General features: G+C 39.4%; 1 long non-coding RNA gene across 1 annotated transcript in view; it reads right to left on the reverse strand.

Annotated features, from left to right (window-relative positions):
- LOC139027212 (uncharacterized) overlaps positions 1–5,296 on the reverse strand; it is a 10,818-nt gene extending 5,522 nt beyond the window's left edge. Inside the window, exons 1-2 of the long non-coding RNA XR_011479275.1 lie at positions 5,011–5,296; positions 4,369–4,504 (exon numbers count right to left, since the gene is read on the reverse strand). This is a non-coding gene — a long non-coding RNA (uncharacterized lncRNA). The remainder of the gene's footprint in view (positions 1–4,368; positions 4,505–5,010) is intronic.
- Positions 5,297–12,380: the final 7,084 nt, after the last annotated feature.

Raw genomic sequence — 12,380 nt, forward strand, 5'->3', positions numbered from 1 at the left:
CTTATTGTATGGGACAGCTTTTAAGTGTGCCTTTAGAGGCCATGCAATTCAGTACTCATCTATAAAACAAAAGCAATTTAGATCAAAAGAGTCATATTAACAAAGGAAATTGAAGGACTAACAGTACAGTTAGATAGCAATAAAAACGGTACCACAGAGGCACAAGAATAAGTTAGAGGAAAAACAAAAAGAAATGGAGGACTTAATTCAAGAAAGATCCAGTGTAATATATTATAAAATAAAGCGAACTGATGGAATATGGAAAAATGCACCAAATTCTTTTTCAATCTTCAATATAGAAATGCTACCAAAAAAAATGTATTAAAACTTGTTACAATGATGGAGTCACGCATGATTCACCAAAATATATTTTGAAAGAGTACTTAAAGTACTTAAAGAATATGTTTTCGTTTCAGGCTCCTCCATCTCCACTAAAATAATTGTATGATTGTTCCTATTAATAATGTAAAATTAACATCTGTACAGAAGAACTCATGTGAAGGCCAATTACAGACGAACTACTGCTTGATGCAATTGGGCCTTTAAAGATGGGAAAACTCCAGGGCTGATGCATACCAGTGGAAGTATACAAAACTTTTTGATATACTCAAAGGACCATTATTAGCTTGTTTAACCACTCCTATATAAATGGTAGATTATCAGACACGCAACAGAAGGTCTGATATCGTGTATTACTGAACAGGACCCAAGTGGTATATATAAAGATCCAGTCCAATTAAAAATTGGAGACTCTTACACTTCAGTGTTGTGATGCAAAATCCTAGCAAAATGCTTGGCGCATAGAATAAAAAAAGTTTTGTCAGATATTATTCATCCTAATCAGACAGGTTTCTTACATGGACGATACATTGGAGATAATATAAGGCAAGTACTGGAAACAATAGAACACTATGAAATATCGGGGACACAGCCTGGTTTTCATAGCTGATTTGAAAGGCTTTTGATAAAGTACGACTGGAGTTATATATAAATGCCTAGAATATTCAATTTTGGGGAATCTCTATATAAAATGGGTTAAATTATGTATAGTAAAACCCTAAGGTGTAAAATAGTAAATAATGGCTACATCTCAGAAAGTTTAAACTATCTAGAGGAGTAAACAAGTTGTCCACTATCGGCATATCTATTTATATTGCCTATCGAAATGTTAGCTGTTAAAATTAGATCAAACATTAAAATTAAGGATTAGAAATCCGTGGCTTAAAAACTAAGGGTCATTGTATGCTGATGATTCATGTTTTCTTTTAAAACCACAACTAGAGTCTCTCCAGGGCCTCATAGAGGACTAGATACCTTTGCTATCTCTCTGGATTATAAACCAAATTATGATAAATGTACATATTACGTATTGGATCATAAAAAATACACATTTTTATATTGCCATGTAGTTACCAATTAAATGGTCTGACGGAGATGTGGACATACCCGGTATAAAAATCCCAAAAGAAAGAAATGATCTCACATCAAAAAATTTTATAGAAAATTAGCAAAAAATAGATAAAATACTGCTACCATGGAAAAGGAAAATAACCTGTCAATTTTTAGGGAAAAATCAACCCTGATTACTAACTTTTAGTCATATCACAGTATGATACACATTTGACTATTATGGTTTTGTTCCTACACCTGTAGTGACCTGCTTTTTAATATATAATGAACAAAAAATATTCCAATTTATTGAACGGCAACAGAAAAATTAAAAGGGCTATTTATATAACGAATGAATTCGGAGGGGCAGAATATATAAATATTAAAGCATTAGACCTCTCACTAAAGGCATCAGTCATACAAAAGTTATACTTAAATCCAAACTGGTTCTCTAGTAAATTGGTACGAATGTCTCATCCTATATCAAGAAGGCCTTTCCCCTTTATTTAGATTACACCTGCTCACTTTCGGTTGTTTGAAAAGGAAATAATCTCCAAAATATCCTTATTTTTTAAACAAGCCTTAGAAAGTTGTTGCAATTTCAGTTAATCCACCTGAAAGACGGAACAAATAGTACAACAAATATTGTGGTTAAATTCAAATATAGTAATGATAAAAAACTTATTTATGAAGAATGTTTAAAAAGGTATAAATTTGTGAATGATTCATAAATAGGACTGGTGGAGTATTTCACATATGCAGCTAACACAGGAAATGTCTGCTCTACCCAAATTACAACCAATTAATTCAGCATTACCACAAAAATGGAAGAGGCAAGTAGAAGGGGAAAAAAGTAAGGAACTTGTATGTCGGCCCTGTATTAAAGAACATAAATGGTTAAAGAAAAGTGTGATAAATAAAACATATACCAATTTCATTTAAGGACCAAAAAACTGACAGCTGTGCCATATAAATTGCAAAATAGTTGGGAAGAGATTTTCGATGTACCCATTCCATGCACATGGTTTATGAATTGATACGCAAAACATTCTTGCAACTAATAGAATGTTATATATATGGGGTATACAATCTTCCCAGCTCTGCAGATTCTGTTGTGAGGAGGCAGAGTCATTAGATCATTTATTTTGGTATTGTCCATATGTAGCTCGTTTTTGTCACAGTCCAGGAATGGCTGAAGAATTGCAACATTTGCCTAAAACTAACGCTACAGATAGCAATACTGGGGATTTGAAAAGCCATAGTCAATCAATCAATAATATAATAATTATTTTAGCAAAAATGTTATTATTTTAATTTACAATCTATAGAAGCATGAAAATAGGAAGGTTCAAGTCTTTTGTGAGCATCACAGCACAGTTGAAAAATATATGGCAAATAAAATCCGAAATGGATGATGTTGGAAGATAGATGGGAGGGTTGAGTGGAACTGAAGGGTGACTAATAACAAGATAAACAATGTAGGCATACGGGATCTGTGAAATGTGTATAGGTGCGGAGCTTTGTGAAATAGCACATTACAAGTGGAAATAAAATTGGATGGACAACAGAAATAGAGAAGGACTAAGAACAATAAGAAGAAACTATTGTAAAGTGGACTGTGTCTCTAAGATGGGTATAAGATGTATAAATTGAAGGTAAAAGCAGAAGTGTTTATTAGTTTACTCCAATTGGGGGATCGGTGGTAGGGTGCGGGGAATAATAATAAAGGTATATTCTTTAAAAAAGTATGTATGTCTATATAGGTATGTGTATGTATATATGTGTATATGTATGCATGCGTGTATGGATATATATATTTACCCCAAAAAATATGGGGGATTGGAAATGATGCAGACAATTACATTGGAAGCAACATTCTTTCCGCAAGATTAAGCTGATCCAACCCCCCCCAAAAAAAAAATATATATATTAATTTAAAAAAAATAAAAAAAAGTAAAGAAATAAAACAACAGTAAAAAGACAGTCTATATACAGTAGCGAGTCTATAAAAGTAGCGAGGCTACATACAGACACCGATTAGTCAGGCTGATTGAGGTAGTATGTACATGTAGATATGATTAAAGTGACTATGCATATATGATGAACAGAGAGTAGAAGTAGCGTAAAAGAGTGTGTGTATGTGTGTGAGTGTGTGTGTGGACGTGTGGAAGTCCCCACAAGAATAGTAAAAGAACAAAAATCTGACCTACTGGGGGACATTTTGTTTGTCTCCACAAGGGCAAATGCTATTTCTAGGGTGTTTAGGGTTGAGGTTAGAATTAGTGTTAGGGAGAGAGAGAGCAGGGAGATTATTGTACACAGCATTACAATGACAGGAGCCGCTGGACCCAGGCCAGCTTTTATCAGCCAATACTAAGTACCTCTCTCCATCCCTCCGCTCTGCTGCTGTCCTCCTTCCAGCCACTCAAATCAAATCAAAAATCACTCACCGTCATTAGTTATCACAAACACCCCTGGATGATGATTGACATGGTTAAGGGGGTAAATACTGCTTAGCTCACTGGGGGAATTATACAGATTAGATTACAAAGACCACAGGATATATCATGATATGGAAGTCTTTCACAAAGGTTTGATATCATCTTTTATCAGTACTCAGATGCTCCTTGGCTTAATCTGAATATAATGGTTCCTTTTCTTGTATTAGAGAGTTGGACATGGGCTATGGGTTCTTACAACAGCTGTTTGAAATGAGAAATGAAACGTGTCTGCCTTAACTGCTACAGCACTGTATGTAGTGTAGTCAGCACTTTTTCACCACCGCAAAGTCAACACTAGATGGAAACATGGTTTCACAATTTCTGAGAATTTTCATTCTGGGTCCTAACTTTGATTGATTGAAATGTTGAAATGCTGCTCTCATTCATTCATACACACCCACCCACACACACACAAACACATCATGTGTCTGTGTGACACACAATTGGCAGTGACCCATCAGCCTAACATGGCTTTTACCTTGAGGATGATCGTATCTCCAGGCTCAGATGGGAGAATCCCTTCTTTAAAACAGTGAAGGTTTTCTCTCTAGGATGTTCCCATTCACTTTAGGCAGCTGCTAGGGTTCCTTATAGCAGGGGTTTACCTATTGTACCTGGTGAGAGAGCAAACATCAGTCTATACATTCACCCTATTAGTGATCTGGAACATTTCCATGTTCTACTTTCTAACAGAATAATGCCATTATATCATGTGAATCTTTAGCCTAGAATAGAATTACAGTTGGGCAATGTGAAATATAATCCTATTTTAAACTGATACTAATATTTTTGGGCTTTAAAAAAGGTGTCTTAAAGCAACCCTGGTCCTCGAGTATCCCCAACAATATTTTTTTTTAATGTAACCCTGGACAAGAACACCTGATTCAACTTGTCATCCAATCATCAAGCCCTCAATAAGCCGAATGAGGTGAGTCTGTCCAGGGCTATAACAAAAATATGTACTGTTGAGCGTACTCGAGGACCAGGGTTGGGGAACTCTGTCTTCGAGGAGAGCTGTGCTGAGCTGAACTGTCCTGTTAACCCAAGCCAAAGGAGAGGGCCTTCCCTTTAAGCCTTACACACACGCAAAACCAAATTTGGACACACCTTAATGACTCACCTTGGAGAGATTCTGTCTTGCTGCAGGGAGAAAGGGAAACAGAGAGCACGGTGTCCCTTTCAAAAGGCAGGAAACGGAGTAGTACCTCATTCCGTTTAAAATGATTTCCCATGTCATGCCTGCTGAACACAACCATGGCGTATTGTTGTAGGCATGAATGTCCCCACAACAACCCGTTCCTTGTCCCCTCACAGCCCACCATGACCTCAAGCATAACTGCCCCAAATCTGCAGAGAGCAGTGACGTCCTCTTATTGGGAACAAATGTGAATCCTCATCCGCCAGCCCGAAAGCTACAGTCACTGTAATAAAGGAGAGGAGATGAGAGAGCAGTCAACCTCTGTACCTCTCCACTGCATGTGACCACAGGCTTACACAAATGCACAACATGCACTCAACCATAAAACAACATTGTGGCTCATGCTTGAGCATGATATGAGTCAGAGGTTACCAGGACAACATGAATTACCGCTTGTGTTGTATTTTCACTCTCTGATCAAGCTTATAGGCAGTATTTAGACAAAAAGGAAAACACTATAAAGAAACCCCTTATTGATGGTATTTTTTATTCTGCATTTTTTTACATTTAAGTAATAAGAATTGAAAGGCAATGTGCACACATATATGACTGTTCTCCAACCGTGTACAGTACAGTTGGTATGTTGTAAACAGTTCAGACGTACAATTATGATCTTCGAGGAGGGATTCCCATGCTTTTTCAAATTGTCTTACCTCTGACTGTGGCAACCATCAACTCTTTTTCAATATACTCTCTCCTCCCTTCTTTTCTGCTGCATGTGACTCGACATTCCTTGGCAGTGTATTCTTCTCATATCAGTTGGCCTGGTCCTCCTCAGTCATGTAATAAAGGCCGCTGTATGACAGAAACACAAAGGTAAGAACATGTAGTATGCAGATCCTTCCTTGTATCCAGCCAAATACCAAAGGTGTGTGAATGCATTTGTGAATGTGTCGTGACTCCAGAGATAACGCAGCAGGTTCAGTAGTTTCCATGGTTTCTATTGTGTGTGTTGGTACGTGTTAACGCAGGAGATTCTCTTCATTAGATCTGCATGCTTGAAACACAGCACAATGTGTTGTCTTTCTCCTCCTAGCATTCTTGTACCCGGAGCTGCTTGCTGTGTGGCCATATAGCACACATACAGCAGGAGCAGAAGAGGGATCAGGGGAGGAAAAGAAGAAAAGAAAAACTGTGATTCTAGAAGGGACATAAGTTGTTATATATGTGCGCAAGTTATTTGTGAAAAACTTCCTATTGGTTGATTCTGATACTTTCCAAGTGGGAAACTCAAGAATCATGTCACTTTAAAAACATCTCGGAAACACACCAAATGGTCAGTGAAGAAACTGACTGCATGCCCCATCACCATGGTACTTCCTGTCATAGTCAAGGATTTATGCCGTGTTCAAGGCAGCTCAGAAACTTGGAACCTCCGAGTTAAAATGTATGTAAGTTATTTGCGAAGAGCTTCATATTGGTTGATTCTGATACTTTCCAAGTGGGAAACTCATACCTCATCTTTCTACAATAAGTTTCGAAGTCGGAAATGTCCAAATTGTCTTGAACGCGGCAACAGTCACCATGATCCCTACTGACATCTTCTACATACTATTAACAAAATTATAAACATGGGCTGTAACAACATACAGTACAACACCCTGGAACAAGTGGCACCTCAGCTATTGTTCATAACATAACACTAACATAACATTTCCTATTGAATGCCAAAAAGGTTCCGACCTTAAAATTACAAGGATAAGGAGGCCAGGTCTGACGAGGAGCTGTGATATATAAACACAGTCACTAGACTTGGCAGTGCAGGTCCTGGCTGTGTCCATCTATCCTGGTCAGGACTGTGACATTATAAATACCCTCACTCCTCCTGTTAGTGTGTTTGGATGCTGGGTTGGAGCTGCTAATAGCCTTGTTACACGGACGGACGGACGGACGGACGGACGGACGGACGGACGGACGGACGGACGGACGGACGGACGGACGGACAGACAAAGAGAGGGTTGGAGATAGGGTAGAAGGACAGGAGCGAGGATGGATAATTGTTCAGCTCCTCTGACGCTTTTCATTGAAGCACAAGGAGTTGTTCCAGTTACACAAGAATGAGTAGCCGTAGCAATATCACTGCTCTAAACATGTTCAAATGAAAATATTTGATTTAAATGGAAAAGAGGAATTGACATGAACCTTCCAGGAAAGCTTTTTTTATACAATGCTTTATTTTTGCTATATTTTTGGGGCCTAAAATAGTTACATTTCAAGTGAAACAGAACATTTATAGAGACACCGTACATGAGACATCAATCAGATGGATCAACTTTAGACAGGTGATTTCATCTCGAGAGTTACAGACTGCACTGTGGTTAACTTGATCATTTCTTAAGGCACTTGAACAAAACCACAGTCCAAAGGCATAATCCAATATCTGTGTCCAGTCACCTTTTCAACCGTCCTGTATTAATTCAGCCGATTGCAATACTTGGCTAAATTACACCCGTTGTGCTTAATTGCCAGTGTGAGCTTAATAAAAACAGAAGGTTTATGCAGTAGTACAATATTATCATGATGTTTGTCTCAACTCCACGAGTACTCCGTCAGCAATGTCATTTCATTATCTAGCTAATTATCACAGGTGTGTGTGTGTGTGTGTGTGTGTGTGTGTGTGTGTGTGTGTGTGTGTGTGTGTGTGTGTGTGTGTGTGTGTGTGTGTGTGTGTGTGTGTGTGTGTGTGTGTGTGTGTGTGTGTGTGTGTGTGAACCTGTATCTGTCAAAAGTGCATTCTGGTTGAAAAGGTTTATGGGTGAATTAGGAGAGTTTCAGCATGACCCTCTGGTTGATACTGCAGGTGCCCAGTGTTATCTTCTTCCTCTATGAAATGTACAGCAGAAACTCCTCATTGGAAACCTTAAGAGGTCCTGAGTTCACTCATTCCATGAGAGATAAGTCACTTCACCCAGTAAGGGTCATGGTAGATATTTCAGCCGGAAGAACTTTCAAGGTTGATAGGTAGGAGCAAGCCCATGTAATGCTTTGTAGGTTAGCAGTAAATCCTTGAAATCAGCCCTAGTCTTTACAGGAGCCAGTGTAGAGAGGCTAGCACTGGAATAATATGATCACATTTGTTGGTTCTAGTCAGGATTCTAGAAGCTGTGTTTAGCACTAACTAACTAGCACTAACCCTGTAGGTTCATGCTCTACAACATTCGCAGAGTACGACCCTGCCTCACACAGGAAGCGGCGCAGGTCCTAATCCAGGCACTTGTCATCTCCCGTCTGGATTACTGCAACTCGCTGTTGGCTGGGCTCCCTGCCTGTGCCATTAAACCCCTACAACTCATCCAGAACGCCGCAGCCCGTCTGGTGTTCAACCTTTCCAAGTTCTCTCACGTCACCCCCCTCCTCCACTCTCTGAAATAACACATTTACATAAGTATTCAGACCCTTTCCTCAGTACTTTGTTGAAGCACCTTTGGCAGCTATTACAGCATTGAGTCTTCTTTGGTATATGCTACAAGCTTGGCACACCTGTATTTGGGGAGTTTCTCCCTTTCTTCTCTGCAGAACATCTCAAGCTCTGTCAGGTTGGATGGGGAGCGTTGTTGCACAGCTATTTTCAGGTCTCTCCAGAGATGTTCGATCGGGTTCAAGTCCGGGCTCTGGCTGGGCCACTCATTAACATTCAGAGACTTTTCCCAAAGCCACTACTGTGTTGTCTCGGCTGTGTGCTTAGGGTCGCTGTCCTGTTGGAAGGTGAACATTCGCCCCAGTCTGATGTCCTGAGCACTGTGGAGCAGGTTTTCATCAAGGATCTCTCTGTACTTTTCTCCGTTCATCTTTGCCTCGATCCTGACTAGTCTTCCAGTCCCTGCCGCTGAAAAACATCCCCACAGCATGATGCTGCCACCAGCATGCTTCACTGTAGGGATTGTGCCAGGTTTCCTCCAGATGTGACGTTAGGTATACAGACCAAAGATTTCAATCTTGGTTTTATCAGACCAGAGAATCTTGTTTCTCATGGTCTGAGAGTCTTTAGGTGTCTTTTGGCAAACTCCAAGCGGGCTGTCATGTGCCTTTTACTAAGGAGTGGCTTCCGTCTGGCCATTCTACCATAAAGGTCTGATTGGTGGAGTGCTGCAGAGATGGTTGTCCTTCTGGAAGGTTCTCCCATCTCCACAAAGGTACTCTGGAGCTCTGTCAGAGTGAGCATCAAGTTCTTGATCACCTCCCTGACTAAGGCCCTTCTCCCCCGATTGCTCAGTTTGGCCAGGCGGCCAGCTCTAGGAAGATTCTTGGTGGTTAATAACATCTTCCATTTTAGAATGATGGAGGCCACTGTGTTCTTGGGGACCTTCAATGCTGCAGACATTTTTTGGTACCCTTCCCCAGATCTGTGCCTCGACACTATCCTGTCTCGGACCTCTACGGACAATTCCTTCGACCTCATCGCTGGTTTTTGCTCAGACATGCACTGCCAATTAGACAGTTGTGTATCTTTCCAAATCATGTCCAATCAATTGAATTTACCACAGGCAGACTCCAATCAAGTTGTAGAAACATCTCAAGGATGATCAATGGAAACAGGATGCACCTGAACTCAATTTCAAGTCTCATAGCAAAGGGGCTGAATACTTATGTAAGTAAGGTATTTCTGTTTTTTATTCTTAATACATTTCTAAAAACCTGTTTTCGCTTTGTAATTTTGGGGTGTCGTGTGTAGATTGCTGCAGATATTTTTTTATTTAATCAATTTTAGAGGCTGTAACGTAACAAAATGTTGAAAAAGTCAATGGGTCTGAATATTTTCCAAAGGCACTGTAAATGATAAGCTGTTTAAATATAAGACTGCTCTTAGAAATTTCAGGCTGCCATTGTTTTGGGGAAATAGGGACATGTCTGTCTATTATGCCAAATATCTCAAAATGAATTGTATTTCAATTTATTAAGGATCCCCATTAGCTGCTGCCAAGGAATCAAATACACTTCCTGGGGTCCAGCAACATTAAGGCAGTTAAATATTACATGACATTACATTTCATTACACTTTTCACAACACATTAAGTGTTTGCCCTCAGGCCTCTACTCTACTACTACATATCTACAATACAAAATCCATGTGTACGTGTTTGCATAGTGCGTATGTTCTGGACTTGGGATCGTGAAGAGACCTCTCGTGGCATGTGGTGTGCATGTTTGTCCGAGATGTGTACTAGTAGTTTAAACAGACAGCTCGGTGCATTCAGCATGTCAATACGTTCAACAAAAAAGTAGTGATTAAGTCAATCTCTCCTCTACTTTGAGCCATGAGACCTGCCTTGGTGATAGTATTGTAAAGGCAGAGAAATGCTTTATTACATTATGGACAGACTTCTCCCCATCTTAGCTACTGTTGCATCAATATGTTTTGACCATGACAGTTTACAATCCAGGGTTACTCCAAGCAGTTTAGTCACCTCAACTTGCCCAATTCCCACATGTATTACAATATTTAGTTGAGGTTAAGTGAATGATTTGTCGCAAATACAATGCTTTGTTATTTAAATATTTAGGACTAACTTACTCCTTGCCACCCATTCTGAAACTAACTGCAGATCTTTATTAAGTGTTGCAGTGATTTCACTTGCTGTAGTAGCTGACGTGTATAGTGTTGAGTCATCTGCATACATAGACACACTGGTGATTGAATTAACATAAACAGGTTTAGCATCTCCTGGCTTCCATGCATAGCCTACAAGCCACTGATGCAGACCTTCAGAACATCTACATAATTATTATTATTTTTTTTTTAAATATAGCCTACACCATTACAATATATACATACTTTATTTTAGATAGGGCTAAGGAAACATGATATGAAGAAATTGTAGTCTATTTCAAAAGAACAGAATCGCATACTCTGAGTTGTCCTTATGTGTAACGTAAACGATGGGAGTCGAGAAGCATGTGATAAATGTAATATAAGAAAGAACATGAAACTATACAACATAGGAGTAGCGTCTTGACATGAAACAATACTGCCTAGGGAAAGAACCTAAGGGAATGTCAGATAAAGGGGAGGTAATGGAGTCCAGGTGTGCCTCATGACGAAACGCAGGTACGTGTAATGATTGATGCCAGGTGCGCGTAATGATTGACAGCCACCGCAGTGAGACTCCCGTGTTCCATCATGGGGATCATGCCTGGCTCTCTATCAGGAACCTCCACTCTGCCTCCCACTCTGCCTTCCCTGCAAGAAGCTGAGCCCCCAGTTTGTGGGGCCATTCAAGGTTCTCCGGAGGGTCAACGAGGTGACGTATAGGTTAAAGCTTCCCAGTGACTACCGTATCTCACATTTTCATGTCATATGAAGGTATATACATTATGTGTGGAATAATTTTTTATTCTAATGGCACACAAAACAAATCGTAATAGATTTAGTCGAATAGCAAATGGAGGTTACGTGCAGTTAAGTTTTTGATATGCAAGCACAGGCAGCATGTCCATAAGGCTAGGGAAGATAAGCTTTTCCTAAAGTACATTTAATTAAATTGCAAAAATTATATGGCCTAAATAGCCTACTCCTGTCTATACAGAAATAAATCAAAGAATTCTAAATAGGCTAAAAAAGCATGATTTGGCCACAGAGGATAGGCCTATTTAGCTTTTTTGTTGTGGATTGTTGTAAATCACATTGCCTATAGTCGGAAGGAAAGGCAGAGTGTGCAATTTGAGCAGATTATTGTTGAGCTTCGACTGTCTGTGAAAAGTAGAGAGGCCAAGCCAGGCATATCGCAAAATATTTCAAAATACAATTGCGGGAAAACATAGTTTGGAAAGCAAATGGTTAATGCTGTAAAGAGAAGACTATGAAAGGACTAATCTGTCTTTTAGTTATCAACTTAATCGAGCAAAAAACAGTATAGCCCATCTTATTGACACCAGCGGAGAACATCGGAAATATCCCCTGTGAGCGCACACTGCGCATACTCAGTATTTATCATTGTTAGTTCAGTGTTACTTAAGTTAAGTTTGTTTTTTGATTATAATTATAATTTCCTCCTCCAGGTTAAATGTACTTCATATTATATTTGTTTCTCCCCTTCTCTCATGCCTATTATTGTCACGCCCTGACTTTAGTTATATTTGGTTTCTTTATTATTTGGTTAGGTCAGGGTGTGACAAGGGTGATTTGTTTAGTTTTTGTATTGTCTATGGGTTTTTGTCATGTCTAGGGTTTTTGTTATCAATGGGGATTTTGTATTGTCTAGGGGTTATTAGGTTGATGGGTTCCCAATCAGAGACAGCTGTTTATCGTTGTCTCTGATTGGGGAGCCTATTTAGGTTGCCATTTTCCAAGTTGG

Source organism: Salvelinus sp. IW2-2015, linkage group LG4q.1:29 (assembly GCF_002910315.2).
Source record: "Salvelinus sp. IW2-2015 linkage group LG4q.1:29, ASM291031v2, whole genome shotgun sequence".
NCBI lineage: Eukaryota > Metazoa > Chordata > Actinopteri > Salmoniformes > Salmonidae > Salvelinus > Salvelinus sp. IW2-2015.